The sequence below is a fragment of the Somniosus microcephalus genome, chromosome 12 (assembly GCF_052327205.1).
Source record: "Somniosus microcephalus isolate GS21.2 chromosome 12, FLI_Smic_1.0, whole genome shotgun sequence".
In the NCBI taxonomy this organism is placed as follows: domain Eukaryota; kingdom Metazoa; phylum Chordata; class Chondrichthyes; order Squaliformes; family Somniosidae; genus Somniosus; species Somniosus microcephalus.
Window position 1 is genome coordinate 113151703 of NC_140998.1, and position 19010 is coordinate 113170712.

The 19010-nt window shown below is 47.1% G+C and overlaps 1 protein-coding gene across 2 annotated transcripts in view; it reads left to right on the forward strand.

The window, feature by feature from the left end:
• The window catches only part of LOC147109466 (RNA-binding protein Nova-1), a 335167-nt gene that overhangs the window by 300658 nt on the left and 15499 nt on the right, over positions 1-19010 (forward strand). The gene's annotated exons all lie outside the window — the stretch shown is intronic.

A 19010-nucleotide genomic window follows, 5' to 3' on the forward strand; every position in this document is an offset into this window, starting at 1 on the left:
ACGCATACAAAGGTAAGCTAGGAAGCCATAGTCCAGTTTGTCTTATTTCAGTTGTTGGTCTATAAGACAATGAAATTACTAAGGACTTGGACATGGGTTAATTAGGGCCAGTCAACATATATTTCTAAAAGGCAGGTCATGCTTGGCCACCGTTATGGAATTCTTTGAAGAAATAGCAGAAGTTAGATAAAAGGAAACAATGTGGATGTGGTTTATATTGAATTTATTTGGTGAAGGATCTCATGAGATTTAGAGGAAAGGTGATGGCACATGGTATTAATATGAATAGAGAGATGGTTGGAGGGTAGAAAGCAAAAGTAGGGGTGAAAGGAAATTTCTGAGACTGGAAAGATGTGGAGAATGGTGTTCCACAGGAGTCTGTGTTGGAGCTACTCTCATGTGTATATATAAATGATCTGGACTTGGTCATTAAGGGAACATTTGTTTATAACACTAAATTGGTAGGGGTGGGGGGTGGCAGATTGCAATGAAGATTGTGAAAAACAATAGATAGCCAAGCATGATGGTCAGATAAGTGGCAGATGCAGTTCAATGTAGAAAAGATGAAGTTGTATCCTTTGGAAATAAAAATAGGCAACAGAAGATATGCCTTAAAAGATAGGCAACAGAAGATATGCCTTAAATGGAAAGCTTTTAAATGGAGTAGAGAGCAGAGGGACCTTGGTGTGTAGATACACAGGACAGTAAAGCCCTAGTAGATAAGGCAATAAAATAGGCAATTGAAGCCTCGGTTTTGTATCTAGAGGCATAAAATACAAAAGCAAGGAGGTAATGTTGAACTTGTACAAGACCATAATTGAAGTATTGTGTATAGTTTTGGACGCTCCAATATTGGAAGTTATAGAAAAGGTGTAGTGTAGCTTCACTCGGATGTTACCAGCCATAAAAGAGATACTAGACAAAATGATTTTTTTTCCACTGGAGCCGAGAACCTTGAGGGATGATCTGATAGAGGTCTATAAGATTATTAAGAGTTATGATAGGTTAAATATTGATGGATTGTTTCCATTGGTCAGCAAGATGTTAATATGAGGACATAAAATTAAGATATCACAAAAAGAATAAAAAGGGAGGTAATAAAAATAATCTTCATGTGGGTGAAATGTGAACTTATCTGCCACAAACCATCATTGAAGTAGAGTACGTTCAAAAAGGATTTAGATCGTTGCTTGAAAAAGGAGAAATATTAAAGGATATAGGAGAAAGTTGGAGATTTGGATTTGGCTAATTAACTCATGGAGAAAATCATCAGCGTAGAATTGATGGGACAAATGGCTCATTTTTCTGCTGTAACATTCTGTGGTTCTTCTGCACAAATCTACTTGCAACACACAGGTGGCCTATGGGACTGATGCAAATTAATCCACATCCCAGCCAAAGCACTCCAATATGTGTTGAATGCTTTCATTGCTATTAGCTGTGCTCCGTTTTGTGACCTAATGTAACATATTGACATGATCAGATTGACTGATGAGACTTTGGACTTGATTTTGCCAGTGTGGGCGGGCTGGGCGTGTCAGGTGTTTTTAGAGTCCTGAACCCGACTCCAGTGTGATGTAGGGAAAAAGAGTGATTTTCCCCTAATTGGTCAATTGATTTCCAGCGTGTGGGAACCCCTGGCCCAATTAGTCTTTCCATCCTGAAAGTCGCCTCCGATGACATCATCCGTGCTGCTGGATTTAAGGTCTGCAAACAGCCTTGCTTCTTCTGGAGACTGGAAACGCTTTGGACGTTGTATGAAGGACTTAATTTACCGACCATGTCCACCAACAAGCAAAAGTGTGCACTTCGATTTGATGAGCCCTCCCTCCAAGCTCTGGTGGAGGGAGCAAGATCTAATAAGGAGGTGCTCTTCCCTTCCTCGGGGAGAAAAAAGCCACCACAACAAACTAAAGCTGTGTGGCTGCAATTGGCCAGGGAGGTCAATGCCATCTCTACGTTCTGCAGAACCTGGCTGCAGTGCAGGAAGAGGTTTCATGACTTCTGCGCATTGGAAAAGTGAGTATGACTTTCCCTTCACCCTCAATCTGATCCCCATCGCCTCTCCTCACCAGCACTCTGCTTTACCAACCTCTTCCTCCACATCACACTTGACACTTACATCCCAGCACCCTTACCCATTCCCTCTCTCTCTATGGTCACATTCAATTAACTTTTCAACCATGCAGCCCTCACACTCTCTATCACTGTGATGCAATGACAACTTACAACACACAGGGAGGGCCCTTTGTCTCCTTCTAAGCATCTATGCTGTGGAATCTCTACACTCACTCCTTCATTCTCACTCAAACTCCACTTGTGACCCTCATTGCAGGAAAAGAGAGCCCACAATAAGAGGGAAACAGCAAGGACAGGAGGAGGGCCACCCTCAGTAGCCCAGCTCACCACCTCGGAGGAGGCAGCCCTGGAAATTGCCGGGATCGAGGACGATTCCCAAGTGGGGGACGGACAGGCAGGCGCATCACAGCAAACTGGTGACAGAATAGTTTGGTATCTCTCTCATTGACATTGCATGAGTCACTGATAATGAATCTGGTGCTCTAACAGATTGACTTATGATCATCTGCACTATTCAATGTGCATGTAACCTTGACCTCACATCTCTAACTCTTTCCTTTACTCCCCCACAGGAACATCGACAGCCCCCGTCCCCACTGTCCAGGAGGAAGAGCCTGAGCTTCCAGACTCCTCAGAGGAAGCTGCAACCTCTGAGGGCGCTGCGTCAGCAGAATTAAGTGCACACATCACCAGCGCAGACACTCACACCTCGGTGGGACCTTCGGGACATAGTGTAGAGTTGTCACCTGGTGTATCATAGCTCACAAGTGAGCATCAGCAGATGGTGGAGACAGGAACAACAGTGGAGAGTCCTCATCGGAGGGCGCAGGACGCTCCCAGCTCGGCTCCGCTGCATGTCGACCCTGTGCCTCCAGGTCCATCCAGAAGGACAGCGGTGCTGGAACTCCAGGAACAGGTGCAGGAGTCTCTGGCAGGTTTTGTCTCCAGCATCGCTGCAAGTGTGGAGCGAATGGAGGAGTCCATCACTAACATGAGCAGAGCCTTTGTGGAGGCGTTGGCGCATGAACGCATCACCACGGAAAGGATGGCAACCTCCATGGAAATGTTGGCTACCATAGAGGAGAGGATGGCTATGGCCATGGAGGAGCTTAGTCGCCAGGGTCGTGAAAACATGGTCATTGTTCACAATAGACTGACATCTCTTGAGGAGCAATGGTCAGCTATTGAGCATACAAACCAGACATTCATGCAAGTCCTCGGGAGTAGGACTTCCAGTACAGAAACGGGTCCTCATGGCCCCCCTGAAGTGCAGCAAGGTGCTGTCAAGCCACTTGCTAGCTCTGAAGTGGAGCTGACCCATGAGAGGGATGTTGGTGGCAGACAGCAAGGAAGTGGGGGCTCCTCTCCAAGCGCTCACATGACCATGCCACTGCAAAGCCCTCAGTCAGAGCCCCACAAGAGTCTCCACCCAACCGAGATCGGAGTCTCAACCCCTGCACAGCCGCAGGAGCAGCAGACTGTTGCTGAGCCCTCACAGGTTTGCAACCCAAGAGGACGCCCGCCAAAGGTGTCGAGACAGGAGCAGCTGGAAAGTGAGCAAGGGGCCTCCACATCTGCTGAAGTGACAGGGGAAGCATCACATAGGAGCACGCGTAAGAGTAAGATACTGCACAAGTAGTCACAAGGGTAGTCACTTGGGTGTATAATGTTATGTTTAATTTTGAAAAGCCATCAGTTGGTTATTGCCATTAAAAATTCTGATGGCAAATTGTTGCAGTTGTGGCGTGTGCCATGTCGCTAATGGGACTTCTACATTGATGGCTTAGGATTACTTGCAATTGTCAGTATGGTGGTCAGAGTGATAGGAATCCGCAGGTTTCTGGCCATTGTCGAGGGTCTGATAAGAAGGTGCGAGGCAAAAGTGTTTGATTGTGCAGGCTAAGCAAATCTGGCCAAGATGAGTGCATCCCGGGCAGCAATGTGCTCGCATGCTGCTGCCGCTGGTTGATGCGCCTCTGCAAGCTGGTCATTGTCGCTCTCCTCCTCCTCATCTGAGGAGACTATGTGATGAGCCACTTGTTCCTCAGGCATCTGCATGCCACGATGCTGTGCCATGTTGTGAAGTGCACAGCAAACCACGACCATTCTGGAGACCCTGGCTGCTGAGTACTGCAGGGCTCCACCTGATCTATCAAGGCATCTGAAGTGCATCTTCAGCAAACCAATGGTTTGCTCTATTATGGATCTGGTGGACATGTGGCTGGAGTTGTAGCGCTCCTCTGCTTCGTTGGAAGGGCTCCTCAACAGCGTCATTAGCCACATCTTCAGGGGATAGCCCTTGTCTCCAAGTAACCATCCGCAAAGTTGGTCTGGTGGACTGAAGAGCGGAGGCTCACTAGACTGGCGCAGGATGAAGGACTCATGGCAACTGCCAGGGTACTTGGCACAAACATGCAAAATTTCCTTCTTGTGGTCACACACCAGCTGTACATTGAGGGAGTGGAAACCCTTGCGGTTGACAAAAATACCTGGATTGTGATGGGGTGTCTTTAGGGTCACATGTATGCAGCCAACAATGCCCTGCACCCTTGGAAAGCCTGCCAGTTTGTCAAACCGAACCGCACATGCAGTTACACTGGCTTGATCCTTGGAGAAATTGATGTGATTGTGCGCGATGGCAAAAAGGACATCGGATACCTGCATGATGCAAGTGTGTGCGGCCGCCTGGGAGATGCCGCTGATGTCTGCTGCTGATCCCTGGAATGAGCCTGAAGCTAAAAAGTTGAATGCGGTGGTGACTTTGACGGCCACTGGTAAGGCGTGTGCACCTGCTCCTCTGGGCTCCAGGTCTTGCTGCAGCATTGCGCGGATGTCACCCACTACCTCTCGCGAAAGTCTGAGCCTCCTTTGGCACTGCTGCTCAGTCATGTTGAGGAAGCTGATCCTCTGTAGACCCTGTTTTGGGGGTATCTCCTGCGCCGACGTGCTTCCATGCGCTGGCGCCTTCTGGCCTGTGCAGCTTCAGGTGGGTGAGTAACAGTTTGGAGCTCCTGCTGTTGCTCCTGCAGTTGGTCAGGGTTCTGCTGCTGCCGCGGCTGGTCTTTGTCCGAATCTGATGTCCAGGAGGAAAGGAAATAAATAGTTCCCATTCTTCTGGTAAATACCTCAGTTGAGGAAGTGCTCAGTCAAGGTGGGGAGAGGGTTTTCCCAGGAGGTCGCACTGGAGATGGGTGTCAGGCTCCAAACTTCCAGAACAATGAGTATACCCGCTAAAAGTTCCCCCAGACATGAGACAACAAAGTTCTGCCACCTGCAAATGATGATTGGTGAAAACTCCTTTATAATGGTGGAGCTGCAGCTGTTAGTAAGCAGTCCACTTGTGAAGCTGCCAGGATTCACTGGCGTGTTCCAGAGGAGGTGTGCAGAACGTTGGAAAAGGGTTAAAATTGGAAATACCTCTCAAAATGGGATTATAGAGGCAATTAAGTGGTTGTTAAGGGCCTTAAGGGCCTATCCCGCCTCTTGGAGGCGGGATGGAAACGGGGTCAGAACTCGCATGTGGGAAAATTGCTTGGAGGCGGGATGGAAGCGGGATCGGGCCCGCCCGCCATATTTTGCGATTTTAACAACTCACATGCCTCCAATCTCGCCTCCTCGAGCCTGGCAAAATCGAGTCCTTTATTTCTGAACTTGCTTGATGAAATCTAGAAGGTTACAAGTTTATGTCATGGTTCACTCATATATTGACTCCCTCAGTTGCCATTTCTCAGTCAGGCTGCTGGTTGGAGTACAATGTGGAAGTGAAACGCTCCAACCTCGATATTCCATTTGGCTTTACTTCAACATCGTGTGAACCCATTTAAAATAAATATGTAGGTTAATGCCAAAGTTAAAATAATGCCAATTGGAAAATCTAGGCTATTGTCTCAGGTAAAAAAAACGTTGGTTCTCTCACTTCAGGTAATTGGTGGCAGTGGCTGCAGAGAAGTCCATGGAGGCACAGCACGCTTGACTCTAATTGGCATGCAGAGCGAGGCGACAAAGAAGGAATCAGTTGAAAACATTTTTTAAAGTTGTTAAGTATTTTGAATTCCATCCCAAAATAGTATTCTACAGATTATCAATTTAGTTATAACTTTATCATTTCAAATATAATTTTCTGCTTTAAAGCATGGAAAATGCATTTGTAACAAATAATGACAATACCAAAGCTCAAAAAAAGTTTTAATTACATGCAACAGGTAAATTGCTAATATGAGAGGATTATCCTTATGCTATAAAATTAAATGTATTAAAAAGAACAAACTTTACATGTGTTGCAAAAGTATTGTGGAGATTCAAGCTTTTGATATCTTTGAGTAATGCTACAGGTGTTTGGGACTGAATTTCTTATTTTGGATGAATATGTATGTACTCTTACTGTTAGGATAACTATTTTTCTTCAGCAAGAACATGTGATTGTAAGGGGGATTTGCTTATGCAAGGTTTGTGTAATTATTACATAAAGCTATGGTTCAAAATTCATCTGAAACAGGGATATATACATCCCAATTAAGTTATTGCAAAGTTCTTATCATTGTTAACTAACCAAGAACTACTTTTTCAACGTGTTTTTTATTTTTTTATGTGTTCTCGGGATGGGGTCAATGCTGACAAGGCTACATTTGTTGTCCATCCCTAGTTGTCCTTAGGAAGTGATGGTGGGCCTTCTGGAACTCCTAAAGTCCTGTAGTAATGGTGCTTCCAGAATGGTGTAAGATAGGGAGTTCCAGGTTGTTCCAGCGACAATGAAGGTTTGGCAATATATATTCAAGTCAGAAATGTGTGTGACTTGGAAGTGATACTGCTCCCGTGTCAAGTTCTTGTCCTGCTTATGGGGCTGAAAGGTGCTGTCAAAGTAAGCGTGGTGAACTGCTGCAGTGCATCCTGTAGACAGTACATACTGCAGCCAAAGTGCACCAGTAATGGAGGGGTTAGATAATCAAGTCCATTATGTGTAACTTGGTTTGTACGAGCGGTATCATAAGCTGAGTACAACAAAAACTCCGATGTCCTATTGGTATTTGTGGAATATGTAATTCTTAAAACTGCACTGACTTGGACTGCTTTCTGAAATAATTATTTTTTGCACTGAGACCATTCAGTATTTAGAACTAAATATTATTGTCTAAATACTTGGTAACTGATATTTTTGCACACTGAATTTGGTTTTTATTACCTTTCTGCATGAATTAATGTATAAAATAAATAAAAAGTTAAACACTATGGGGGAAAAATTCATCCCCTTAGTGCCTTCCATTAGCGCCAGTAGAGGGCGCTAATGGGGCGCTAGACCAGTATCGCCAGGGCAAGGCGAATCCAGCATTGCACGCCAAATACGGCCTCTCCATAGTGCCGCCGTTAAGAGGTATCGCCGGGAACGTCAACACCAGGTAGATCGTGACATCAGTGAGTGTACAACGCTCACTGACCGCCCAATTTGCTAAATTGATTCTCACCACTTACCTCACCACCTGGAGTAAACACCGACAGGGAGAGCTGGTGTGCAGTACCAGGAAGCCGGTTCCAGGAATGTTATTTAAAGGGATCATCAGTAATCACTCGCAGCTGTCAGGTTAGTGCAGTTTCAGTGGTTTTTCTTGTTAGTTTCACCCACTTCAACAGTTTCATTCAGTAATTTCAAAGTTCTTTTGTATCAGGAGTCTTCTGGCAATGAAGAAGTAGCTACATTTATTCTTCAAAGATTCAAACTGCTACACTTGGTAACATTAATGGGGGCTGTACTGGCATGCCACCTCACCCTCCAGGATCTATGGCAGAGGGAATGTAGGCAGCTAGAAATATGGGAACATATGTGCAGAGAGATGAGGAGGGACATCAGGGCTCTCACCAGGAGGCCTTACCCTCTGATGGTATTCCGAGAGCACTTCTCCTACCTTCAGTTAAGCGAGGAGCAGTGTATTAGATGGCTCCGCATCACCAAGGAGGTGGTCACAGAACTCTACCACCTCCTCCAATCAGACCCCCAGACTCACAGCAGGATGACTTAAACCCCAGATCCCCTTTGTTCACCACATCCCCATCATTCTATACCTCTCACAGGCCATAGCACAGCGCAAAGCTGAAATGAGAGACACCACAAAAGAATGTCAAGTGAAGTAATAAATTTGTCAAAAAGTAGTGGACATATATTTACACCAAAAATATTTACTTTTCACCCTTGTGCAATCCCTTACTGCCTGTCATTACTGTGCCTTTGCCTATTCTAATGCTCCTACGAAGTGTTGACCCAGTGACTGCAACACGGCTGGTGGAAGGCTGCTGAGTGTCCATGCGGGAGACTTCAGATGGCCTTGCAGGATGTCCTTGACCAGCTCTGGACATGGAAGGCCCGGCTGTAAACAGCACCACCTCAGCATGGGCGGCAGCAGTCTGGGCTAGCTGGATGACAGGCAGCATCAAGGGCAATGGCGGAGTGGCAGTGGTGGAAGCAGGAATGCTGTCCTCCTGAGAGAAGACGGCAGGTTCCTGCTCCACTGACCCACTGCCACTCCCCCGGGGCAGCACTTCAGCATCCCTAGCAATCTGTGCAGCACAGATTGCTGGCCTGCTGCAACACCGTGAAAGCCCCAGTCGGCAGTGGTAGACCCAGCCATGATGGCAGCAGTCAGAGCTTGCGTGGCATCAAGCTGAGACTGCATGAGAGCAGTCTGAGATTGGATGCCACCAAGCATAGACTCCATTACAGCACTAAGACGCTGCGTCACTTCCACCTGTGCTGCAATGGATGCTGCCAGATCGCCCATCACATGCGGCATCAGGTCTGGGTCGCCACAGTCTCTCTGGGAGTCTACCATCCTTTGAAGACTGGAAATGATGGTCTCTATGGTGAGGGCAGAGCCTTGTGCAATATTGGAGGTGGACTCCTCCACGCTTCTTACCATTGCCGAGAAGCTCTCAGGCACCCTTCCCAATGCACCTGTCATCTCCATGTGCATGCCCATCACCCTTCTTCTAAAGACCTCCCCATCGAGGTCCTCATCTGAGTCCTATACAGCAGAACTCACACGCGAACTCACCCTCTGGGGAACTGGCCCCCAGAACTACCCTTTTCCCCTGGCCTTGCTGCAGGCCATTCGTCCCCGGTGCCTCACCCTGTGCAGATCCCACTACTATACTAGCCTCTAAAGAATGAGTAGTGCCAGTATCTGAGCTGGAGTCTGCGGGTGAGACATGCAGTGACGTGGTGTGTTCCTCCTCCTCTTCTCCCTCCTCGCTCTCTACCTTGCCCTCAAGGACAGGCTGCTCAGGTGCTTGTTCATTATCTGAAAGCATAAAGGCACAAGAGTGGGGTTAAGGTGAGGGGAGCGGGGCAGGAAGGGAGAAATGATGCATACAGCATGATTAGCTGGAAAGTGTGAAACGCTTGTGGAGTGAGGGGGAAGTGGAATGAGAGAAGAAGGAGTAGGGATGAACATACCGTCGTTGTCCCCAAGGGGGTCAACGTCGCTGGTGGCCACGGTACCCAGCACCTGGCGCCCAATGATTTGCAGCACTCGATTCTCCAGCGCACACAGTGGTTGGGTGTCGGCTTGTCCCCCGCCTGTGTGCTCCTGCTCCCTCCTGCTGTGAGCCATGTTGGCCTGCAAGAGAAAGGAAAGTGTGTGAGTGTGGAGCAATATGTTTGGGGATGTGCCTGCCATTGTTGAATAGCTGTCATTGTGTGCAAGGTGTGAGATGTGGATGTGAGTGTTGGTAGGTGGAGATTGTTGGTGAGTGAATGCTGGGGATGTGGTGCTTTGGGCAGTGTGTGAAGATTGTGGAACAGTTGGTGGTATGTAGCATTTGTTGAAGCATTCACTCACCCTGACCACCCAAGTGAGGTCATTAAATTTCTTCCTGCACTGTGTGTGGGTCCTGAGGACCACAGTGCTGCCCGAGACGTGCTGCGCTACCTCCCTCTACATGGAAATCTTGTGGCGAAGGCCTCCTGCCACTTGCCAGGTAGAGCACCGCCCTCCGTCTCCAAACAGCGAAAACCAATGCCTCCAATGCTTCATCGGAGAATCTGCGGGCTCTCTCCCTGGGGTGTGGACCTGCCATAAGCATGCCTGGTTCAATCCTCCAGCTCCTTCTCTTTGTTCTGCTTCTGCTTGCTGAGGCACCTGCACAGCCAACAATGCTGAGAATGAGGTGCTGCAGCATCAATGAACCTTCTCTTTAAGTAGTGAAAAAAGCCTTGGCAATGATGAGTTGCAATTAGACTGCACCCAATATAGGTCCAGCCTTTAATGAGCTTGAGTTTTAAGACTTGATTTAGGACTCCAATCATTTTATTGAGCAGTGAGGATGAATTTTGCGTCTAAAGCATTTGCGCCTGATGCTAATTCTCCAACTTTTCTACTGACACCGCCCACTCCTTGGCTATAACGAATTTCTAGCCCTATATTTTTACTGTTCATTATTTAGAGTATAATTTGAATTTGTCTAATGGGTAAAATACTGCAACAGTGGTTCAGTTAAATGCATTCAAACATGGGAGGAAACAGCATTTCAGTAGGATTTTTCAAATGCAGCAATTTTTACTTTGAAAACTCCATGCTTGCCAAATATATGCTTAAGTATTTGGCTTCTGAAAACATTTTATAGCTCTTCAATTAAAATTGAAAATACTGAATTGTTTCTGATATTTGCAATCTGATTTTTGTCTTTTGTTTTAAGTGAATTATTCCTACCAATGGCTTAGATCTTCTGCACCATAAGGAGTTTCAATTCTCAGAGCTGGTGTTCTTTTGCAATTGAATGTGCGTATATTTGCCATGTAACATTGGCATAAATGATTGCTTGTACACCTTTACTCCTGTAGATTACAAAGTTAGAAGTGAATAAAGAAGTGTGAAACAATTAAAAATTCAGATTATTTAAATTCTTGGCATTTTAATTCAGGACTCAAAAGATTAAATTGGTGGTTATGTCCCTTCCTACACGGCATACAAAAACTGTAAAAAATCAGTTATCAATCATATACATTTCCTTTCCTCTTCCTTGGAGGAACTATAAAGTTAGCATTATATAAAATCAAAATAGTTTATTTCAAAGATATCTTTATAGTGGTGGGCCACCAGAAGCAACATACTATCGTTTGAAAGACTGTACTTGCCGATGTTTTAAAATAAATCCTCTTTACAATAAAATGGTAAAATCTTAAGCAAATTAGCAATTTCGAATCAGATTTACAATCCTGTTCATAGCCACTGGGTAAGGAGAGATTATTGGGTCAGTCCCAGAGTTTCTTTCTCCCTTGTTTATTGCTAGTTCACAGCTTCCCATGAGAAGCTAACCTGCAAAGACATCCACTCCTAGAATAAAAGTACTCTGAGGATTTTAGTAATTGGTTCGAGGCCAGAGTAGTGAGGAGGTAAAATGGCCATCCAAATCCTCCTTTAATCCACCATTTCCAGCCAACAGGCTCAGGGCAAAAATCCTTTCACATATTATACACTCAATTAAGCACATTGCTTTCTCATTACAGTCGGGATAATAATTACCATGCAGTAGTAAATATAACAGAAACTCTATTTATATCTTCAAATGAAGTGACTAACCCTTTTATCCCCACGAACAATTAACTCACTCATCTAGACGATTGCAGTGACTGTACTGTTTTGGCTTACCTGTTTCCAGCATTCTCCTTTGCACAGCTCTATTATGGAGTCTAATATTTTTTTCTTCCCTTCACCCTGTTCAGTGACTCTAATCCAATTAAGTCTTAACATTCTAATATGCTGTTAATATCAATAAAATACTTTTCAGTAGCATACTGACAATTTAAGGTATTTTATTTCAAGGACGCACTGTTCAGTATTTCTGTGTCCTTATCCCTGCTCCCACAGCAATGCTACAGACATATGAAAAAGGACAAGAAAAAACAACTTGTCCATTGGGACGCAGGGCAGCCTTCCCCTCCCCCTGGTCATGCAATTTCCTGGAAGGATCAAAAAAGCAGAGAAAAAACCTTAAGCAAATTTCGGATCATGCTCTGGAAATTTCTTCCAACCCTTGAAGGCAATCAAGCAAGCTCTAGGAGACTGCAGTAACTAATAACATTAGTCACTGCTAATCCACCGACCTACCCCAGCACATATCCAGCTCCCTTTTGAAGGCCTATAGAAACTCCATACTCACTGCACATTCTGGCAGTTTATTCCAGCAGTTGATTTCCTGGATTTTTTCCCTCCTGATTGGCTTTTGTTTCTTTTTCTGTTTTTCTGCCTCTCCTTGGAGATTGCATAACTGAAGGTGGGCAGGTGGGTATGTGTTCCGGTGGGGATGGTGCCTAATCTTGATGCTCCAGGCATTGCAGTTGTGTGGGGCATGCTCGATGGACTAGCTGGTCTTTTCCTGCCTCTCAATTTTTTAGGATCGTATGTTCAGGGTAGGTAATCTGGAAACCAAAAACCTTCGACAGTTAGGATTAAAGCACGTTGGAGTAACATAGAGAAAGCTTTATTCTGCACCTAACACACATACATATTTGACAAAAAATATTCCATTGCCTAGCATTGATATTTCTGATCTTAATCAGAACAATATTCACCCCAAAACACCCAAATGATATTTTTCCAATCTTAAATAAAATTGACTAATTAGACAATAAACAAAATTAATGTATGTTTTTTCTAAAATTGTGTGTATCTTAATTTAACTATAGCATAGACTGCTGTATGTAATGCATTAGCCATTGATCCTGTGCAGAAAGTCTCTAGTCACCATTTATTTCACCTGTTCTGAAAATTTAGTGGGATGGAGGGGGAAAAAAATTATCATGCAATCTTATAAATTAGTCTTCATTTTGGAGGGAAGGGAAGGAATATGAGTTATCTGTTTTGGACTGTCCTTAATGATAGGAATTCTAATTAGACTCTTGTCACTTTAAATTTGCCTGTTTCTGTTTAGTTTAAAAAGCCATTTACTGTTCAGTTCTCCACTCGGAAGCACTTTAGGCTATAAGAATGAGTGGTGTGGGAAACTGAAATATCTCCTGGCAGAGTAAACACTACTGAATTAAAAGCATGGTGTTGAGGCAAAGTAGAGCACACAATATGCTGTAGCTAACCTTGACTTTTGTAACTGATCGAGAGAGTTACTATCATGGAGACCGCACGGAGCGTAGCAGGTTGGAGGTTGAGCCTCTTGTCTGATATTCATGGTGATGGTTGGTATTGGAAGAAGTTACAGGGAGACGGGCAAATTAAAATACTTAGATAGAACTTCATATGTCAAACAATCATGATTAAGTTATGTGATCAATCCTGATGTCTTAGCTGAAAGGGGAAGCTAGATAAGAAAGGGATAGAAGGATACGTTGATGGGGTTAGATGAAGAAGGGTGGGAGGAGGCTCATGTGGAGCATAAATACCAGCATGGAGCTGTTGGGCCGAATGGCCTGTTTCTGTGCTGTAATTTCTATGTAAAACTATGTAATGATACAAATATTTTTTATCTAATATATCTGCATTGTTATACCCACCTCTCTTTAAAAAAATGGTATGTTCTGACTATTTGTATTACCCACCTGACAAGTGATATAAATGAAACTCCTTTATATGGAAATCACTTACAGTTAAATTGGAAAAAGGAAACTAAGGGTTGCAATATAGATATGAACAGAAGAGGAATTAACTGAATCCAATTGGACCATCCAATTTAGACTGAAGGCCTAAAAAGTGTTCATAATGCTTTTCTGAATTTTTTAACTGAAAGCAAATTTCATGTTTGCTGAAACAATCAAAACTATCTTGTCACAACTACCTGAGAATGATGGTTGTCATCAGGCACACCATGCTGTTTACCAGATTGGGTAGAAAGTAGTTTGCAAAAATTCAGTGAAACATTGCAGCACCTACTGTTTGCAGTCAGCAGGATTTAGATTGTGTGTCACCTGGCCTGTCACAATTCCAGGCCTATCTTCAAGATAACAATGTGCCAAATAATAGGACAAAATTTGTTTGTTTGGAGTCATTACATTTTTCAACTTTCTTATTGTGCAATAGATCTTAATGTGCAGTAGAATGTGCTTAATGCAACAAATCCCAACGTCAAACTGCAGTAACCTTCAGTGTTTAAGCAAGTGACAGTGCAACTTTTTCGCAGTGGGACCAAGCTGCATTTAAAATGTCTGACAAATGTAGGGCTGAACTCATCCACTAAAATGAATTGTTTTGATATATAAAAATATTTTTAGTCTAGTAAACATAGAAAATATCCGAAATATCTTATACATAAAAAATGATTTTGATATTTAACCAACATTAAGCTTTTAATCCACTTTTTAAAAATTTGTTTATGGGATGTGGGCGTCGCTGGCAAGGCCAGCATTTATTGCCCATCCCTAATTGCCCTTGAGAAGGTGGTGGTGAGTCGCCTTCTTGAACCGCTGCAGTCCGTATGGTGAAGGTACTCCTACAGTGCTGTTAGGTAGGGAGTTCCAGGATTTTAACCCAGCGATGATGAAGGATCAGCGATATACTTCCAAGTTAGGATGGTGTGTGACTTGGAGGGGAACTTGGAGGTGGTGGTGTTCCCATGCGCCTGCTGCCCTTGTCCTTCTAGGTGGAAGAGGTCGCGGGTTTGGGAGGTGCTGCCGAAGAAGCCTTGGCGAGTTGCTGCAGTGCATCTTGTAGATGGTACACACTGCAGCCACGGTACGCCGGTGGTGGAGGGAGTCACTGTTTGAGGTGGTAGATGGGGTGCTTTGTCCTTTATGGTGTTGAGCTTCTTGAGTGTTGTTGGAGCTGCACTCATCCAGGCAAGTGGAGAGTATTCCATCACACTCCTTACTTGTGCCTTGTAGATGGTAGAAAGGCCTTGGGGAGTCAGGACGTGAGACACTCGCCACAGAATACCCAGCCTCTGACCTGCTCTTGTTGCCACAGTATTTATGTGGCTGGTCTAGTTAAGTTTCTGGTCAATGGTGACTTAAAGTTAGCAAACCCAGTATTGCAAGAACATGTAGTAATAAATAATAACACCGCTTAATTAATCTGTTGAAAATTTTGTTGTCTGTATCAGGGCAGAGGGGTTGCAGTACATTTGAACAAAATAATTCATTTATCTTAAAAATAGTCTGAGTTGTATGAAACAATATGGTTGACATAGGAACTTGGGAATTGTTAGACAAAAAATGACCAAGATGCTTCTGGTTCACCTTTTACTATCCTGGTAGTCACATGATACAATGATAATGGAGTTATTGACTAATCATACCAATCAATCTCTTTCAATTAGTCTACAGCAGACTCAGAAATTCCATGAGAAAAACCCCAATGGTGGTGAGTTTTAGGAACCAGGGCCTAGAAATTCAGTTGCGTTCGCCAGCCGTTAGCGCCATAAGAGGAGTAGATCTCAAGCGCTAGGCACTTAGCGGCCGGGCGCAGAACGATCTGCGCCTACGCCCAACTTCAGTAGACATTTAGCGCCGGCGCAAAGTGTTTGCGCGCGCTCAGCTGCGCACGCAACTTATGACGTCATTTTGTCGTGCAACGCCGTTTGTGCGCCCCAAACCGGAACTTCAGTGGCGCCCGCCCAATGTGGGCGTGGCGCTGTTAAGAACTGTGAAGTGGAACGCAGCAGAGGCCCTGCGGGCCTCGGGGAGCGCTAATTAAAGGGCACTTAGACTGAACTATAAAGGCCAGCCATTTTGCTGCAATGACTTTAGTGCAACGAATTTCTGGACAGAGACCTTACTGATTTGGGCCAACATAGGAGAGGTATTTTTGGCTTCTGGCCAGAGCTTGGAAATTTGACTCATTGTGATTTCACTGTTTGCAAGTATATTATGGGGGCTGCATGGGGTTCCAACCCTCAGTTCCAGCATTATGTGCGAAGGGCTCGCAGATGCTGTGTGAGAGGGGCAGCCATGCCTAGACGCAGAGGGGCCATCAGGCGTCGGCAACGTAGGCCTTACCCACTCAGGGAATACCGCCAGCAGGTGTCCTATCTCACCATGACTGCCGCGCAGTGTGTTAAGAGGCTGCGCTTCAGAAGGGAGGTGGTTGCAGAGATCTGCCAGCTGCTTCACAGAGATCTGCGTCCACAGCTGATGAGTAGAACGTCTCTGTCGGTGGAAGTGAAGGTCACGGTGGCTCTGAACTTTTATGCAAGCGGCTCCTTCCAAGCCGCTGCTGGGGACATAGCGAACATATCCCAGTTCGCCGTGCATCGCTGCATCCGGCAGGTCACCGATGCCCTTTTCACAAGGAGACACCAATTCATCTCCTTCCCCATGACCCTAGAGAGGCAGGAGCAGTGTGCAGTCGGATTTGCGAGAACAGCGGGCTTCCCCATGGTGCAGGGCGCCATTGACTGCACTCATGTGGCTTTGCGGGCACCTATCGACAATGCCGAGGATTACCGCAACCGGAAGGGCTACCATTCCCTCAATGTACAGCTGGTGTGTGACCACAGGCAGCGCATCCTAGCTGTCAATGCCCGCTTTCCAGGCAGCAGCCACGATGCATTTATCCTGCGCCAGACTACTGTGGCTGACATGTTCCAGGCACAGCCTCCCCCAAGAGGATGGCTTATCGGGGACAAAGGCTATCCTTTGTGTACATGGCTCATGACCCCGCTCCGCGCGCCCACGACCCCTGCTGAGGAGGCATACAACGAAAGCCATCAAGCCACAAGGAACATCATAGAGCAAACGATTGGCGTCCTCAAGCAACGGTTCCGCTGCCTGGATCGCTCCGGCGGATCTCTGCAGTATTCACCGGATAGAGTCTCCCAGTTCGTCGTCGTTTGCTGCATGCTGCACAACCTGGCTATCCGCAGGACTCAGGCACTGCCACCTCACGTTGGACCACCACCTCAGGAGGACGAGGAGGAGGAGGAGGAGTACCAGCCCAGGAGGGAGCCACAAGGTCCAAGGGCCGTCCGTCGGCGGCTTATTGAACGACACTTCTAGGCCCCTTGTCAGGGAATGGCTTGTGGCAATGAAGGCACATGAATGCAGCCGCTCCGCAAGCCCTCAGCCGGTTAACGCAACAACCACTTGAAACATCACACATGGACAAGCTGAATAAAGAAAAAGCTTTATTGAACAAACTCAGGGCCCTTCCCACATGAAACCCAAAAACACACAACACCCCCAAAAAACAGTCAAAAACATATCTCACTCCCACAACCTGGGGAGGAATAACAAAACTTGTCCATCCAAATGGCCTTCATCCTCGGCCTTACCAAAAGAACCCCCCCCATAGACAGCACAAGCACCCCCATATAAAAAAACATTTGCCTTCATCCTCGGCCTTACCAAAAGAACCCCCCCATAGACAGCACAACCACCCCCATATAAAAAAACATTTGCCAACACATTCTACTTTGTGTGCCGAGAGGGCGAGTCCTTGTCCAGCCTCTTCCGGCCCCTGGACGACCTGCTGCTCCGCCTCAACCTGGGCCCTGTGGGTGTTGCAAGGCTGGGGGAAGGCTCCTGAGGGGCACATTGCGTGACGGCAGATGCCCTTGGGGGTCGGCCTAGACGAGCTCTGGCCCTCGAGGGGCCGGCTGCTGACTGCTGCAGCTGTGGCTGGGCAGCATCAGTCTCTCCAGCAGCTCGTCGCAGCTTTGCTGGGGGAGTGGCAGTGGCGGCTGCAGCAATGGGGGCAAGCTGGCTGATGGCAGGCGCTCGCTGGTCGCCAGAGACACTGGCACTCGGCCGGGCTGGCACTGCAGCAAGCGCAGCAATCTGGTGAAGGCCAGACCGCTGTGCTGCAGCAGCGCGGCGGGTGCCCTGGCGATGCATGCGTGACACAGCGAGTGTGGCAGCAGTGAGTGCCCGTACTGCCCTGGTCTGTGCCCGCATCAGACCAGCCAGTGACTGCACGGCACCACTGATCAACTGTCCACTCGCTGCCTGTGCTGCCCTGAAGTCGTCCCGACTCGCGTCCTGTGCTGCCCTGAATTCGGCCCGACTCGCGTCCTGTGATGCCCCGAATTCGGCCCGACTCGCGTCCTGTGATGCCCCGAATTGTGCCCGACTCGCGTCCTGTGATGCCCCGAATTGTTCGAGACCCTGGCCTGTGCTGCCGCGAGTTGTTCGAAACCCCTGGCCTGTGAGGTCCCGAAATCGGACACACTATGAGCCAGGGACTCAATGGCCTCAGGCAACCGTGCCACAACCCCCATGAACTCGGTGTGCCGACGATCCGAGTCCGCGGACATTTGATCAAGGAGGCGCACCTCCTGGGCGAGGACCGTCTCCGGACTGGAGGCCGACTCTCCCTCTGGGGAGAAGGCCGCCGAGCTGGCCGACCCTTCCTGCATGGCTGGACGCCACTGGGCACAGGAGCTACACTCCCCTGCAACACTTCCCCCCTCTGGGGAGAAGGCAGCCGAGCTGGCCGACCCTTCCCGCTTGGCTGGACGCCACTGGGCACAGGAGCTACACTCCCCTGCAACACTTCCCCCTGGCTCTCCTCCAGGGAACACGTGTCCCCTCCATTGCCATCCCCTGGCGCGGATGAGGGTTCCCCCGATGTGCCGCCTTCCTCTTGCTCCTCCTCGTCCTCCGCTTCCGAGGGACTGACACTCGCAGCTTCAGGGACCTCCTCCTCACCAGCTGAAAGCAGGAAGGCACAAGAGTAGCTTTAGAGTGAGGACAGGGCGTCAGCGAGGGAGGCATGAGTGGTGGCATTCTGCGCATTGGTCGGACAGTGGCAAAGGATGTAGATCTGAAGCGCAAGGGGAACGAGAGAGGTCCAAACGGTCATGTCCTTACCATTGGGGCCCAGCACAGGGTCGGCATCTCCAATTGCAACGGGGCCAATCACCCGGGCACCCATGACTCGACCCACGCGCTCCTCCAGGTCACTGAGCTGCTGGAACTGGGCACGGCCTCCCCCGGTGACAGTCCAGCTCTTCAGATTCTGGGCCAGCTTGGCCTGCAAGAGAAAGGACGGCCTCTAAATACA